The sequence below is a fragment of the Chenopodium album genome, chromosome 4 (assembly GCF_948465745.1).
Source record: "Chenopodium album chromosome 4, dcCheAlbu1.1, whole genome shotgun sequence".
In the NCBI taxonomy this organism is placed as follows: Eukaryota; Viridiplantae; Streptophyta; class Magnoliopsida; order Caryophyllales; family Amaranthaceae; genus Chenopodium; species Chenopodium album.
Genome location: NC_137837.1, coordinates 49,587,817 through 49,606,086, shown reverse-complemented (window position 1 = coordinate 49,606,086; position 18,270 = coordinate 49,587,817).

Genomic DNA, 18,270 nt, shown 5'->3' with positions numbered 1-18,270 from the left:
CAAGAGTACTTTCATTGGCCTAGATTGGTTCGTGATGTGGAGTTTATTGTGAAAAGATGCGTGGTTTGTCAAAAGGCCAAGAGTCATAGTCTTCCACAAGGCTATCTTTTGCCCTTACCTATTCCGCAAGCTCCATGGGAAGATGTTAGTCTTGATTTCGTTGTGGGACTTCCTATGACCCAACGAAAGAAAGATTCCATTATGGTTGTTGTGGACCGTTTTTCTAAAATGGCTCATTTTATTTCTTGTCATACAACTTATGATGCTACTCATGTTGCTAACTTGTTCTTCAATGAGATTGTTCGTTTGCATGGTGTACCTAAATCCATGGTGAGTGATCGTGATCCAAAATTTCTAAGTCATTTTTGGCTTACATTATGGAGAAAGATGGGCACGAAATTGAACTTTAGCACTTCAAGTCATCCTCAAACAGATGGTCAAACCGAAGTGACTAATAGAACTTTGGGATCCTTGTTGCGGTCTTTGGCTACTAAACGTCCCAAGCAATGGGAAGAGATGCTTCCTCATGCGGAGTTTGCTTACAATCGTGTACCTAGCAAGACAACAGGTTTGAGTCCTTTTGAAGTGGTGTATGGATTCAATCCGTGCACTCCTATTGATCTCACTCCCATTCCCTCACCACACAAGTTCAGCAATGATGCCGAGGTGCGTGCAAAAGAAATCAAGTCTATGCATGAGCAAGTTCGTTCCAAAATTGAACAAGCTAATGCAAAGACAAAGGCATACTATGACAAGAAAAGAAAGGAGGTCCAGTTTCAGCCCGGTGACTTAGTTTGGATTCATCTTCGGAAGGAAAGATTTCCTTCCAAAAGACGGTCCAAGGTTAGTCCTCGTAGTGATGGTCCATTTGCTATTGTTGAAAAGGTGAATGATAATGCTTACAAAGTTGAGTTGCCCGGAGACTATGGTGTTTCTAGCACCTTTAATGTGGCTGATTTATCACCTTACTATGATGAGTTTGAAGAGTTGCCGAGTTTGAGGGCAAACTCTTTTCAAGAAGGGGGGAATGTTGTAGCCAAGCCTAACAACTTGGTTATGGACGTTTCTTTAGTTCAAGACGTAGCATCATGCATTGGTGCTATGCGTTCTATCCATGTGCAGCAAGATATTCAATCCTTTGAGTTTCTTGTTGTTCTTCTTAACTAGTTCATTTTATGCTTTGAATAAATTGTAAAATTTAGTCTTATTTTAAGTTTGCAAATTAGTTTCATTTTCTTTAGTTTTCTTTAGCTTGTTAAAGTTCGAAAATATAGTGTCACATTCACATGAAGTACAAGTACAAGATACAACAAGAAGGCAGCCGTTTAGCTTGGGAAAAACATAGAATCCGAAAATTCCTTTTGGAGGAGTTTCAAAGGCTTTAACTTGGGTGTTACAATCAGTTTCAATGAGGAGTTGCAAGCTGTCAATTGAGCCTTCAAGTGAGCGTCATTTCAGTCAGCATTTGAGCATCAAAAGGCGTCCAAATACACTCTTGTCTACATACATTCAAGCTTGATCCAAGGCTTGAATCAAGGAGGAGTTACACTTCTTTTTGCTGTTTGAATTGGGCGTGAATTAAGGGGCTGTTTTGCTTCTTACTTGCTGCTTTGATGGGCGTGAATCAAGGGAGAGTTATGCTCTTTATTTCAGATTTGATGAGGCTTAATTGAGGAGGTTGTGGCCGCCACTTTTTAAGCTTATGTATCTAGTTAAGCATAGCTTCTTTTATTGATGTATCTAGACACAAAATCTGTTTTTGATGCTTAGCTTAGGCATGTAACAAGTGAGCTGAAATTTCACTTAGTTTAGCTTGTACTTAAGGATGCTTGTTTACTATAAATAGCAAGCAAATGTGAATGAGAAAATCAGATTATTCAAACATAAAAAAAACTTGTCTTACATTCGTTTCTTGGATTAGAAACAAAACCTGAAATTCTTGGATTTGGAATTTCGTTTCCTTTGCTTAGTTAGCTAGTTTAGGCTACTAGTTGGCTTGTGATCTTAGGAATCCAAAACGTTTCTTAGTGGTGTGACTTTATCTAAGAAGCCTTTGGTTCTTAGCCTTATCTATCCCTTGGTTTATCCCTTGTGTATTTCGAGTGTTACTCCAAATATACAACATGCATAATAGCAAAAGCCTCCTAGCCGGGGTTAAGCCCCTGGAACTCGCAGGCGGCAACATACCCCAGAATGTTTGTCCAAGAGTTGGGGGTAAGTTGCCAGACTCCGAGGCCATAGCCTCTCAATATCGCCTTCACCGCCTGGTGAAGGGGGAAGCGAAGACCGGCCTTGAACGCCGCCTCATAACAGCCGAAATAGCTGTTGGCGTTCTCTTGATCATCCTCCCAGGCGATGGTGCCATCCTCAGGCGGCACCAGGATTCTATACCCGTCTCCTAACGGGTGCATTTGCGTAAAGTATTTTCAGTTCTCCTCCATTTGGATCCGGTCCTTGGAGGAGACGTGGATGTTGAAGGGATCGTCCTTCTCGTTCCACTTCTTTCTTTCTTCCTCCTCGCTATCCTCAAGCGGGGGTAAATCGTCGCTGCTCTTAGAGGTAGAGGCGGAGCTGTCGCTCTCCGTCTCCTCCTCATTCTGGCTCAAAGGGGCTGAGACGGCCTCATCGCCGCCTTGGTCGCACTCTTCCAAAAAGGAATCAGCGGGAGTTGAAGGGGCGCGCGGAGGAGATCTCTCCAGAGCCGTCTGGTCTCCCTGACCAGACGTTTCTCCATCAGGCGTTTGGCCGCCTGAGCCTTCACTTCTGTAGTTTGGATCAGTGGCCGTCTGCATAATCCGAGCCATTGTGTCCTGCACAGACACATAAATGGTCGGAATCCAAGGCAAAGGGTGGTCCCAACACCCCGAGACGGCACTCCTAGTCCTAAACTCAGCCGTCCCAGGTGACCGGCTGGACTCTAACCTAGGCTGTGTCGTGTGTGTTGGTGATGCATCCATTTATTGCAAGAAATATGTACAAGGGGTGAAACAAGAAAAAGAGTTGAGAGAGGCAGGGATGGTACCTTTGGATTTGATATCTGAAAACGGACGGGTCCGGCTGGGTTGATGGAGTACGAGCTTCCTTGCTTGCGCCTGACTAAAACGGATGACTTCTGCTCTCTCAAAGTTTTCTCTCTAGAAAATTTTTGTAAACGTACAAAATTATGAGGGTAAACGGCTATATATAAAGGGTAAATACGGGGGCATTTCCGTAATTTACTCGGAAGGTGAACGATTACTTCTTTATGGTAAAATTACCACCAATCGGAGCGTGACACATGTCACAGATGCCACGTGGCATGCCACGTCACATCTGTGAGGGGCAAATGTTTAGGGTAATTTTACCCCGCCATGTGGTCCCACCAGAGGACGACACGTGTTAACTTCAGGTTGGCCCAATGTGGACCAATCTCCGCTTGACACGTGTCACTCCAGAAATTAAGGGAAAAAAGGTGGCCTTCAGGCCTAAATCCCGAGAAAGCCGCAAAGCGGCGCAGCCCACCAATGATTAGGGTTCAGTGACCTAATTAGGGGCACAAATCCCAAAGACCCTATAAATAGGGAGATGACCCTCTTTTTGAGGGCAGGTTTTACCATTTATTACACCTGCATTCTCTCACATCAGAGAAAGACCTGAGCTTGGAATCTGAGCAGATACCCACCTAAATTTCCGTTCTCTTTATTCCTTTTCAAGTTACTAACTTGACCGTCAGAGGCGGAGCTCCAACAACCCGGAGTCTCCGTTTGTTTTGCAGGTACAGCTCACGCCGAATCAGTCTTCGTGTTGTAACTCTCCTGAGGGACTAAAACACCCAAAACACGAGGTGTTTCACAGGAGGCGGATGACGCCAGTTTGGACAGAACATCTGCCTGATTGTTTGCTGATCTGGGCACTTGACTTAAATTGAAGTCTTCAAGTGTCCCAGCTTCAGCCTTGACCGCCTGCAAGTATTTGATCATAACCGGATGGGTGGCTTCATAGACAACATTATACTGGCTAACGACCAATTACGAGTCAGAGCAAGAGTCAATTCTCGTTGCCCCTGCAGCCTTGCACATCCGGATGCCGGCTAGCAGGGCTTCATACTCGGCCTCATTGTTTGAGGCCAGGAACTTAAACCGTAGTGCATATTCATATTTGTCCCCCTCAAGAGACTGACAAATTATGCCTGTACAACATCCGTTCATCATGAAACTCCCCGTTCACATACACTTTACAAACCTGATTGATATTGTCCAGCTCAGCCAGCCTTGTCATTTCAACAATAAAGTCGGCGAATGCTTGCCCCTTTATTGCCTTCCTTGGTTCGAAAGTGATTTCCAGTCCCTGCAAATCAATAGCCAATTTGAGCATTCGACCAGAAGACTCAAGGTTCATCATTGGCTGCTTGATCGGTTGCTCAGTGTAGACCGTGACCGGATGTGCCAAGAAGTAAGGTTTCAACTTCTTGATAGCCATGTAAAGGGCGAGATCAAATTTTTCGACCATATGGTACCTAAGTTCTGCGTTTCTAAGAACGTGGCTAATGAAGTAGATCGAGAGCTTGATGTCGTCTCTTTCAGCTAAGAGAACAGCACTGAGGGCATGATCTGAAACAACCAGATACATATAGAGCGCCTCTTTGGGCAAGGGGCTAACCAACATTGGCAAAGAGTGCAGATGACTTTTCAGCTTTTGGAAGGCCGCCTCAGCATCATCCCCCCATTCAAATCTAGTCTTCTTCCTGATCGCCTGGAAGAAGTAAAGGCAGTTGTCGCCTGACCGACTGAGAAATCTTCCAAGAGCTGCTAGAAAACTAGTTAATTTTTGGACTTCCTTCACAATGCGGGGAGACTGCATGTCAATTACCGCCTGTATTTTTTCAGGGTTGGCCTCTATCCCCCTTTGGTCAATCAAGAATCCGAGAAACTTCTCAGAATTAACACCAAAGACACACTTCTTTGGATTAAGTATGACCTTGTGCCGCCTGAGTGTGGCGAATGTTTCTCGGAGGTCAGTAAGGTGATCCGCCTGTTGTCTACATTCCTCCCAATTTGATTAATGAATACAGTATTAATCATGCGTTAGAACGTAGCAGGGGCAGTCTACAAACCAAACGATATCACATTATAAAAGAATAACCCCTAATTAGTGACGAATGCCGTCTTTTCTTGATCTTTTTTCCACTGGGAATCTGATGAAAGCTTGAATAGGCGTCCATGAAGCTCATCAGGGCATGTCCGGCTGTTGAGTCGCCAGACTGTCAATCTTTGGAAGTGGATAGCTATCCTTCGAACATGCTCTATTTAAGTTAGTGTAATCCACACACATACGCCAGGTACCATTTGGCTTCTTTACAAGCACAACATTTGCAACCCATTCAGGGAAGTTACATGGCCGAATGAACCCAGCGTCTAGTAGTTTTTTAAACTTCGGCGGCTGCCACCTGACTTCTTTCCTCGCCATGTTTTCTTTTCTTTTGCCGAATGGGCTTCTGTTTAGGATCCACATCGAGTTTGTAGACAGCAAGATCCGGGCTGATGCCTGGCCTCTCTTCCACTTCAAAGGCAAAGATGTCTTTGAATTCTTTCAGCAATTAGTGCAAGCTTGCGCCCAACTTAGCAAAAGCAGTCGTCCCCACCTTAACAGTTTGCTCTGGTCGACTGTCGTCCAGAGGAATATCAATGTTTTCACTAGCCGGCTGGGGACGGAGGTCGTCTAACCGTTCCCCGATGAGTGATTGTTATTGCTTTTCTTTTTTCACCACCACCAGATGATTATGCTTTCTTTTCTTGGCAGCTAGTGGGGTCGGATGGTCATCCTTGATATCATCAAGGTCGATTGTCTCTTTTCCCTTACCAGCTGCAACTGTCGTAGGCTTGACGTCCGAGAGATAGCATTCTCGAGCCATCTTCTGGTCCTCGTTCAGGGAGCCAACAGTCCCATCATCCTTCTCATACTTAACAAGCATGAGAACAGGAATAATGATTGCCTTGCACTCGTTAAGAGTGGGTCGGCCAAGGATAAGATTGTAGGCAGTCAGCTCTTCGACCACTAAGAACCGGATGGTCATGTGCCGACCGCTACCTTTTTGCCCTAGTCAGATGGGCAAATCAATGCGTCCGATTGGATGCACAACTCCTCCCCCAAAACCCACAAGAGGATGGGAGACATCCCTCATACTATCCGGCCTGTATTTAAGGTTGGATAGACATTTGCAGCTGATGATATCTAAGGAGCTTCCTGTGTCAATCAGGATGCTGCCAACCGATTGGTTGGCCACTTTACATTCTATGACCACATGGTCATCATGCGTCAGACAGACTTTGCCCCTGTCCTTTTCGGTGATGATGACTTCAGGGAAGGCGGATGTGCTAGCCGCCTGTCCCTCAACAATAGAATGGACCATATTTCTTAGATGGTCCATGTTGCCCCAGAAAAAGGGGAAAAGAGAAGAGAGAAAAAAGGAAAGAAAAGAAAGAAGAAAATAAAAACACAAGAATGCAAGCAAGACAAGTAAAACCCAATCGTCAAACAAGTGGTCATTCGATAACATCGCCAATGAGCCCAAACATGCTAGGTGTTACAAGGAAAATATCCTCAAACAATCAACTCTTCCTAAACTAAACCAATTCTAAACAATCAAAAGAAAGAGAAGAAATAGAAGGATCTCACCGGGTATTCCAAACTAAGCTAAAGAGGAGAAGCAAGCATAAAACTATTAAGATACCTCATAAGCAAAAGCAAGGATAAAAACCTAAGTGAGAGATAGAGAGCTATATATAAAAACAAATTGTTAGTAACTTCCAGACAAAAACCCGAAATAACCTAAAGAAAATCATGACCATAGAACTAGAGAAGTGAAATCATAGAGTAGAGGAAAAATTCATCCATCAAGAAAGTAATAAGGCAATCAGAAAATCAAGTATTAATAGAAAGACTAACATTATGTCATCATCATTAGAAAACAATCTCAGCAAACAGAAACCATCATAAACCATCATCAGAAAGAGACACAATATCAAAGATAGAGCCATAGTGAACCATAAAAGCAAGGGCAAAACCAACGCAACACAACAAACATAACACAAATCATAAGTAGAGAAAGAAGATGAAGAGGAAGGAATCAAAGGTGTACCTCCTCGGGACACCAGGGGCAAAGAGAGAGCAGGGGATTGATCATGGGCATACGGATTAAAGCGAAGAATTGGCAAAGGAGGCTTCTTGAGAGATTGGTCGATCGACCACTTGTTTGGCCGCCAAGGAAGAGCGGTGTCCAAGCATCGAGCGCTAGCCTCTGAATGAGGGATTGGGCACTAATAGATTGTCCTTGAAACTTTCCAAATAAACAAGTCTTCTTGAGAAGTACTCTCTAAAAACCTTTGATTAATCAAAGCATAGATACTAAGTAGATGGGATAGAGTTTTCTCTCGTTTATCACGAATAGGCTCAAGGGAATTAAGCATCTTCCCATATTTCTTGTTGAGAGAGATAGTCAAGATAGTGATCATTCCTCCTAATTGAATGCTTCTGGAGAGAAAGAAACCATCACGAATATCGATGAAACAATCAAGCAAATGGGATGCAAAATAAAGGACCTCAACCTTATCTTCAAGAGGTTTGTCCGCCAACCAAAGCCAACTTAGTTCCTCCCTAGAAATGGCTCCGAGAGACTCTTTAGAGAAAAATGCATGAGTGAGGAGCCGACTAAAGTATCTTAAAGCTGGGTGGATGATGGAAGGCGACTTGGAATATTGAGGAAGATCTATCTTCAACCGACATGTGTCTCCACCAATGACGTTCTCTATAATTATGATCTCGTTGCAAAACCTCAAAGGCCGGGTAGATGTATGGAGCATCTTCCATTGGCGAAGGAAACTTGAAGGCTGCGTTGAAGTAGGAGAGAGGGATCGAATGGTCATTGTTGAAAACTTGAAAAGTAAGCGTTTAAGTAGATTGGCTTCCCACCGTTTTACGGTTTCTAGGGTTGTGGGCTTAAAGCCCATTTTAACCCTTCTATCATTGAATGACACGTGTCATGCTCTAATTGGCTCATTGAGCGTTGAGCTTGCAGACATGTGTCGAGGTGGCATTGGTCCACATATAGGGGGTATTTTTTACCCCCAAACATTAGCCCCTAGGAAGGGGTAATTTCTCTTTCAAGAGGAATTACTCCTTTCGAAATCAAGGCTTTATTTTCCGCTTGTTCAAAAGTTCTATGGGCGGCATATGTCTAGTTCAATAAAAGAGAGATTTGATTAACTTGGAAAATCTGATACCTTAAATGGTATGATATTTTTTAAGTTAATCAATCATAATAATGATTGCCGCCTGAACTACACAGATGACGACATTTATTTCTTTTAGCCCCACTATGGTGGTCATATGACCTCTGGGAGACTTATAATATTTTTGAGACGTTTGACATCCCATAAGGCAGGAGGCGAATGGCTGCCTGATAGGGCAAGAGGCAAATGGCCGCCTGACTCTTCATAGGGCAGGAGGCAAATGGCCGCCTAATTCTTCATAGGGCAGGAGGCAAATGGCCGCCTGACTTTTCATAAGGAAGGAGGCAAATGGCCTGCTGACTCTTCATAGGGTAGGAGGCAAATGGCCGCCTGACTTTTCATAAGGAAGGAGGCAAATGGCCGCCTGGGGGCAGGAGGCAAATGGCCGCCTGACTCTTCATAGGGCAGGAGGCAAATGGTCGCCTGACTTTTCATAAGGAAGGAGGCAAATGGCCGCCTGAATCTTCATAGGGCAGGAGGCAAATGGCCGCCTGACTTTTCATAAGGAAGGAGGCAAATGGCCGCCTGACTCTTCATAGGGTAGGAGGCAAATGGCCGCCTGACTTTTCATAAGGAAGGAGGCAAATGGCCGCCTGGGGGTAGGAGGCAAATGGCCGCCTGACTCTTCATAGGGCAGGAGGCAAATGGCCGCCTGGGAGCAGGAGGCAAATGGCCGCCTGACTCTTCATAGGGCAGGAGGCAAATGGCCGCCTTTCTTTTCATAAGGAAGGAGGCAAATGGCCGCCTGACTCTTCATAGGGCAGGAGGCAAATGGCCGCCTTACTTTTCATAAGGAAGGAGGCAAATGGCCGCCTGACTCTTCATAGGGCAGGAGGCAAATGGCCGCCTAACTTTTCATAAGGAAGGCAAATGGCCGCCTGGGGGCAGAAGGCAAATGGCTGCCAGGGGTGTTTGTAATCCAATTATACATTCAATGTCCTTCTACCCCATTGGGAGGACTTGTATAATTTTGGAAGGTAATCTAGGTTAGAACTTCGGTCGGTCACTGGCTGATGTCTTTTGGACATCCGGTCTCGAAGACTTGGTCGTTCTCTAGATTACCCACGTCAGGCGGCTATGAGTTGACCAATGAGGTCGTTCAATTTTTGCCGCCTGCATGCGTACGTAAAGCAAACGATAGAGTGCTTTCTGCGACAATTGCAACCGGAGGGGTGTCGCCGAACGTCATATTTAACATTGGAGCGGACGAAATTTACAAAAATGTATAACCATCCGGCCATTGGCCTCATGTCTTTTTCAAGATAGTTGTATAGCCATTGCACAACTCTTTTTGCCCCAATGGGAGAGTCTGTGCAATTTTGGAATGAAAATCCTAAGTAAGAACTTCGGTGGGTCACCGACTGATGTCTTAGGACATCCGGTGTTCCAAAAACTTAGTTGTTCTTTAGAATATTCTGGTCAGACGGCTATGAGTTGACCAATTTGGTCGTTCAATCTTTACCGTCTGCATAGGTACGTAGAGCAAGCAGGTAGGCTGCTCTCTGCGACAATTGCACCCGGAGGGGTGTCGCCGGACGCCATTGTCCATGTTGGGACAGGCCATTGGCCTCTAGTCTTGGTTGAGACCGGTTGTATAGCCACTAAGCGGTTTTGTGCCTAGTTTAGTTATCTGGCCATTGGCCGCATGTCACTCGGACGTTGAATTCGCTACTAAGTTTCAAACTTAGTTTATTATCCGGCCATTGGCCTCACGCCACTTGGACGTTAGTTTAGCTACTAAGTTTCAAACTTAGTTTATTATCCGGTCATTGGCCTCACGTCACTTGGACGTTTGTTTAGCTACTAAGTTTCAAACTTAGTTTATTATCTGGCCATTGGCCACACGTCACTTGGACGTTAGTTTAGCTACTAAGTTTTTTTATTTTAAAACTTAGTTTATTGAATTAATAAATCAATATTCAATAATAATAATAATAATAATGATTATAATGAAAACTTTATTATTATTATAAGAGAATAAATCAGTAATTATTATACTGTTACCTCAAAAATTCAATGCTTGGCGCGACTTTGATTTGCTTTGAAAGCTTAAGAATTGGAGCCGGAGATATCACAAGCTCCTTGTTGTAGTGCCATGCGGCATTTGTCATTGTTACAGGACAAAGCAGCCCACAACCGGGAGGGGGGATAGATGAGCAAAGCAGCCCCTTCAGTTGGTAGGTGTGGCTGCCCTCTCAAGGTGAGCTTCTTTGCTATATTAGAGGTCAAGCGGCTCCATGATTACCGAGTGAGTGAGCTCAACCAATGAAATATGGAAGTTTGCTGCTAGAACAATCTTGGTAGCCGAGTTCTCGAACTCAAGTAAATAATTAAAGATTACTCGCTCAATACTTAGAGAGACATGTATATAGCCAAAGCTGCTTGACCAAGCTTGCATATTAATAGCTACAACCGCATATATACTTGAGTAATATATAATGTCAGGCGCTTGATCCAAGCAGCACATACAGCCGGCCTAGATTAATGAACAAAGCAGCCATGGCAGCCGGCCTAGATTAATGAACAAAGCAGCCATGGCAGCCGGCTTTGAGTTTGAACAAAACAGCCATGGCAGTTAGGCGGCTTTCCCACTTTCTTTTTCTTTTGCATTTTTTTAACAATACTGTAGTAATAATAATAATGATTTCTAATTTTGCATGGTAGTTCAACTAACTTCACACAAATGAGCTGTGGTGAAATGGTATTAGATACCACAATAAGCAACTCTCATTAGTGAGGTTCTTCAATGATGATACAATCGGTATTGAGGACCGGCTCACTACCTTGCTCACCCTCAAATTTCGAGTAAAATTATGAACATAGACAGCCCCTACATCCGGCTTTATTGACGAGGAAAGCTGCCCTGCAGCCGGCTTTGATTGGTGAACAAAATAACCCTTCAGCCGGGTTTATTTGACGAGCATTTGAAATGAACAAAGCATCCCACAGCCGGGCATATTTGACGAGCAATTGTGCCTTGGCAACTGGGATAAATTGGCGAGGAGAGCTGCACCTAAAGTCGGCTTTTGTGACGAGCAAAGCTGTCACTACAGCCGGGGTATATTTGCGAGGGAAGCTGCCCCTTGCTTGATTCATGAGAATGAGCTCTTCAAGTTGTGACAAGCGGGCATGAGATGTCAAAAATTTAGAGCTCGAGAAATGGGTTTGCCCTGATTACACAGGCGGCTTACTATACCGTCTGACCCTTGCTTAGGTTGGATGCCGCTTGAGCAAGCTTACAATCGAGCTCTCTTGCTAACTCACATCACAACCGTCTTTGAGGTTATTCAAAGCAACCATGGTAGCCGGATTTAATTGGCTACAACCCAGGCGGTAAGGAGTGCAGAAATATTAATTGTTGAGTCTGACTTGTTAAGGCCAGAATAAATAATGGAGCAGCTCTCCCTTTTTTCCACCAAAGTTGTATGTTCATACAAAATGGTAGAACATCAGTTAGACGGCTTTTCCTTTTTTCTTTTTTTTGAATCATAATAATGATGAGTAATATATTTTCCATTGCAAGCTCACATCACAACCGGCTTTGAGGTTGTTCAAAGCAACCGCTACAGCCGGGTTTAATTGGGGTCAGCCGCAGGTATCAATGAACAAAGCAGCCCTTCATCAAGCTCGATGAGCCAAGGATACCTTCGGACTTGATGAAGAATGAAGCAGCCCCTATGGCTGTGCTTGAAAATGAACCAAGCAGCCCACAGCCGAGCTTAATAGAGGCACAAAGCAGCACTGCAAGCCGGCTTAATTGATGAGCAAAGTTGCCCTTGCAGTCGGGATAAGTTGGTGAGCAATTGAGCCATGGCAGCCGCTTAATTGAGGCACCGTTCATAGCTCTGACCGGCTTCCATCGTTGCTAGCAATCACCGGCTGATCCCATTAGAGCAAAGCTGCCCTAAGCCGCCTAAGAACACTAATGTAAAAGATGCTAGCAGCCGGTTATATGCACTTATGATTAAATGATGATGCTTAGCCGGCACAAAATCCGTCTGTGTATGCTAACACAAGAACCGCTTGTGTATGCTAACACAAGCAAATGCTTGAATTGGCCGCTTGATCAAGCTTATAATCGAGCTCTCTTGCTTGCTCACATCACAACCATTTTTGAGGTTGAACAAAGCAACCATGCCGCCTGACTAGTTAGACATTCCATCTTTTCGATGGATAATCGGCAATGAGTAATTGACTTATTAATGCAAGAATAAGTAGTGCCGCTAGAGTGCTCTTATGTAAAATATGATGGCAGCCGGCTGGGAATACTCAAGCTCATCATCATACTCTTGAGCGTTGCTGCCTATATAGATTTCTTTTTTGAGAATTCACAAAAGCTTTTTGCTGAATGTATATCAGTCACTTATGAGAGTAACAAATGAGGCTCACTATAATAATAGTGGAGTACATACGGCTGCTATGTAAGTTGCTTTTTTTTATGATGAATCCAACAGCCATTATAGCCGGTATTGAGGTGGAACAACACAACCATGGCAGCCGGCTTTGTTAAGGCAGAAAACCGCCCCTACAGCCGGGGTTAATTGAGGCTGGAAACAGCCCCTACAGCCCTCTTAATTGCTGAATATAGCAGCCTCTTCAGCCGGAGTTAGTTGAGGCACAAAGCAGCCCCACAACCGGACTTAATAGAGGCAGACAGCAGCCCCTACGACTGGTAGGTGTGGCTGCTCTCCCAAGGTGAGCTAGCTTGCTAAATATATGGTCATCCGGGCATCGTTGCCAGCTGACATCATTGATGATGGTGACCGCCTGCCACCATTGATTGTGGTATCCGACTGATACATTTGATGATGATAATCGGCCGAATGATTCTCATGAGCCGCCTATATTATTCTCTTGAGTCAATGCAAGAGTAGAATATAGAGTTTAATAAATTAAAATTGATGGCTGTCAAAAATTTTGGAGTGTGGAAATGCATGAGTACACTTGCCGCATGCATATACCTCACTAATTAGAAGAGTTTTCTCTTGAAAATCAATTGTATAATATTATGTATATAATAATACAATTGGTTACATTCATGTACATATATATATATATATATATATATATATATATATATATATATATATATATATATATATATATATATATATATATATATATATATATATATATTTGTTAATATATATGATGTTGATAGTATCAAATTATCAATCATGAATAGCACGCGGTGGACTCATTAAATGAGTCGGTTTAAAATAGTAGAGTTGGCCATTTTAGCCGTCTCTCCCCTAATAAAACTTAGATTTAACGGCATTGCCCTTTAACCTTCAAAAGTGCATGACTTAGTCTGATAGGCCTTTTTGGCCTCCTGACTCTCAATATTCAGCCTCACGACGCCTAATGTACTTGACATCCGGCCTCATGACGCCTTCTGCCTCCCAAAGGAGGCCTTCCTCTTGAGTCGGTGATCCACTACCGTTGTGCCATTACAGATGTGTCTCCCCACAAACGGCGCCAAATGTTTTGGGGTTTTTTGTACGTACCCGAATGGAGGGTGTATACGTCCCTCGGGAGACAGATCTGCAATGCAACACTCGAGCGGCCCTATCGCCTGCAAAACAACGGACCCCGGGGGGGCCGGAGGTCCGCCTCCAACGATCAAGTCAGTGACCGAAATAATGTATTTTAGAGAGAGAAAGTAGAGAGAAGGGAGAGTAAATGTGGGGTGGCATTGCCCCTTGGAGAGAGAATTTGATCCCTTGAAACTAATGTAATGATCAGTATTTATAGAGTATTGGGATTTGTGCCTCTTAGGTTATTTAACCTAAGTAGATTGGCTTCCCACCGTTTTACGGTTTCTAGGGTTGTGGGCTTAAAGCCCATTTTAACCCTTCTATCATTGAGTGACACGTGTCATGCTCTAATTGGCTAAATGAGCGCTGAGCTTGCGGACATGTGTCGAGGTGGCATTGGTCCACATATAGGGGGTATTTTTTTTACCCCCAAACAGATACCATCCAACTTCTCCTCATATGTTTCCAAAAATGAAAAAAACTCCAAGGTGATGCGGGCATAGGTGGGAGCATTAAGACCAATGACTTCTTCCAACCTCAAATTCTAAGCCAAGTGTTTTGGATGTTTTTGGTCCCTCGAGAGGATAACATCACAAAGAATGGTCCGGCTCGAGCTGCACCTGAAAAAACACAGAGACTCCGGTTGTTGAAGCTCCGCCTCCAACGGTCAAGTTACTAACTTGAAAAGGAATAAAAGGGTGGAAATTTGGGTGGGTATCTTCTCGGATTCCAAGATCAGGTGTTCTCTGATGAGAGAGAATATGGATGTAATAACTTATTGTAGATGTCCTCAAAATGGGGGAATATCTCCCTATTAATAGGGTAGTTGGGAAATGTGCCCCTCCCTAGGTCACTCTAACCTAGGTTTGATGGGCTGCGCCGTAAAGTGCGAATTCTTAGGAATTGGGCTCTTGAAAGCCACAATTCTGATGAACATCTGAGATATCCATGTGTCAGCTAGTGAGTGATCCTTAATGACCTACCATCCATTGATACGTGGAGCTCTCTCATTGGTCCACGTGTCTAGGGTATTTTTACCCTAAACATTTTCCCCTCACAAGGGTGACGTGGCAGGCCATGTGGCGCCTGTGACACGTGTTCCCCCATGAGAGGTGAACAGTAAAAACGGCCCGTAATAAATCTGGGGTGTGACGAGAAATCCCCCGTTTCCCCCCTCTATAAATAGGGTTTTACCCCTCTTTATCCTCTCACTATTTCAATCATTTTGACTTTCTAGAGAGAGAAAGAGAGATTCTTAGAGAGAGATACTCTAATTCCATCTACATTAGTTTTTCCAAGACTCCCGTGTGTGTACTTGACAGCACCCAGTCACCCGCCTATTGCAGTTTTCAGATTTTCAGAGTTTAAAGTAAGATAACCGCCTGTACCCTCTTTCCACTTTTTCTTCATTTCCTTCTGTATACATTCTTTTTTTTGTCTATTTACCTTCTTTGAAAATAAAATGGACTCTTCATCCACACACTCGACATTGCCTAGGACATTTAGCCATTCTCTTGGTACGGCTGAATCTAGAACCGGGGGTGCCATTTCTGATCAGTCAAAACTACTTTGCTCATCCCCAAATTCCTCCCTCTTTATGTCTGTGCAGGACACAATGGCAAGAGTGAAACAAACGGCTATTAAGCCCAGACAACGGGGCGTTCGGGAAGTGCTTGTAGATGAGGTTCTTCGTGACGAGGACTACGATGGTCCGGATGAGCAGGATGGTTCTTTAGATGGCGCCCCCTCTTCCCATAGTAACGTGAGGGAGACAGACGATGAGGAAGTCGTCTCCTCTCAAGAGGCGGAAGAGGAGTCTGGCGGTGAGGAGGCCGCCGAAAGATTAGGGTCAGAGGCTTCTGTCTCTAAACAAGATAATTTCGTGGCTGACTACCAACAACCGGCTAAGACCTCTGCTTACCCTGACCCAAAGAAGATAAGGATGCGTCCGGGTGATATAGCCTTGTTGAAGAGCGACTTCAAAGCCTTAAAGGAAAAACACCCCTCTGGAAAGCGGTGGGATATTATTGTTCCGCCTTGGGATGCTGTTATGTTCTGGGGGGATGACATTGAAGATGCGAACAACTACTTTGTTTGCTTCGAGGCGGTAATATAAGCCGACCTCCGGTTCCCCCTCCATACAGGAATAAGGAAAATCCTCAAGGGATACGATCTGGGCGTATGGCAACTCACTCCAATTTCGTGGGTGAATATATTGAGTTATATTGTCGCCAATGAGTTCCAGAATATAGACCCCAGCTTTTCTGCCTTCGCTCATATGCATTACCTGAGCAAGGCCCCAGGCGGTCATGGGGCGTGGTATACTCTTACCACCCAAAACCAATATCAGATGACTTTGGACAAGATGTCCAGATGGACCGGGTGGGAGGAGAAGTTTTATTTGATTTCCTCCCCCACACTGAAATACTACCAGAATTTGCACCGGTATAATAAAGAACCGGCTATCCAAGGCAGAAAATGCGCCCTTCCTTTACTCTCTTCTAGAGACCGGGAGAAGATAATGGATCCAGGTTTTTTCAAGACCACAACTGAGCCCTTGGGGGATGGGACTCAGATTATTGTGCCAAAGAACTGGATTCCCCATCCGGACTTTTTCAAGGATGAAAGATTCCTGTTCGCCTACGGGTTAAGCACCATGTTTCCCAAGGGTAGATCCACTTTGCATCCGGCAATTCTACCGTCTATGTTTTTGTGTTTCAACTTTTTATTGCTTTGTATAACTTCCGTTTACCCCTTGCAGCCGACGCCTTGAGAATGGTAGACCCGAAGATGACCCCAGCCAAATCTGCTGTGCAAGGAGCAGCTGCTTGCCAAAAAAGCAGTCGTTGAGGCCAATGAGGCAAAGAAAGGCGGGGTAAGACCGCCTGACCTTATTTTCTTTTAATTTCTTCTAAGGGTTTTTGTAGGCAGGTAAATTTTTGATCTTTCCTTTGCAGGGAGCCAGCAAAAATATTCCTCGCTCCATCTCCAAACTTATCAAAAGAAGAACCCTTCTCAGTTAACTTCCTTTACCAATCCAGATCGTCCTACAACTGGTGGCAAGTCACCCTCTGTTCTAAAGGCTTTAAGTAAAAGCTTAGAGCACTCGGAGAAGAAAGCGCCGGATGCCTTTGAGGCATCAAAGAGTGGCGAGCCACTCAATGTTACAGGCGATGCTGCAGCGAATGGGGAGGGGGAAACCCCACTGCCCTAAACTCAAGGTAAGGCCCGAATTGAAATTCCTTGGCCATTTGACTTCACGCGAGTCAAGACTATGGTCGACCCTTCCAGAGGTGTAGTAAGCAGCCGGCAACGGATAACTATGCTGCATCTCTCTCACAAAGTACTTCTTATGGTGCAGATGCTACCTCCGGGCCACCGGACCTTCCAGCATTTGCCAAGAGGAAGGTGAGGACTCTTACCCGGTTTGAGAAGAATTCAGTGCCTGATCTGCATGTGGTGGATTTCGACCGGATAATGGGCCAGTTGGCGGAGGTAAGTTGTTCTCCAACTCAACACTGGTATTTTTTTGTTCTTCTTTTATTAAGTATTTCATTTTTGGCTGCCCCTTTCTAGGTTATTTTGAGAGTGGATGGGCTCCGGGGCCCCTTCAAGCAGAAACAAGAAGACGTTAACGACGTCAAATAGAGGGCCACTCAAAACCGCAACTCTGCTGAATATGCTAATTATATGTTTGAATTAAAGACTAAAGTAGTGAAGTTGCAGTAGGAGGAGCTGATCCGAAATCTGACGGCTACTAACGATGCTGCCAACAACCGGGCCAATGACCTTGAGCAACAACTAAAGAATGCTCAATCTGACCTCAAGGCATTAGAGGATGCTGATAAGGAGAACTCAAAGCTTCGAGCGGATGATTCCCGGTTGGGGGTGGAGCTGGTCAACCTAAGTAACCAGCAGCGGGATGAAATTGCTGAGGAGCAAGGCCGACTGGTGGAGGAGAATGAGCGGGACAATGAGACCCGCCTGAAGATAGCTTAGGGGCTCCTCTATCCAGATATAGACTTTGAAGTCTACAAACTTCGGTATGATTACCCCACTGCGGTGTATAATGCCCAAGTTCTAGGAGAGGCAGCTCCGCCTCGCTTCAAAGCCTGGGCCTCTAAGCTGGGATATGAGGTCTCACATGATGAGGGGGAGCCAGCTGAGGGCCAGGAAAACCAAGGCAGCCATCCTCAGGTGGCTGAAGATCAATCAGGAGCCCTCCTTGCCGGTCATGACCAGCCGAAGCAGAAGCTACCTCAACAACCTTGAGTCAGCCACTCCAACTTTTGCGGCAGCATGCCATTTACATTATTTTCTGGCTTGTAGGCCGAGTATCTTTGTACTTTATCGACTATGGGGTCGGGTAACATTACTTTTCTTTTCTCTCTACATCGCATGTGTTTCCAGTTAACAATCTTGTTTGGCCTTTGTGCCAATTTTAATTTGATGAAGTATTCCAACTC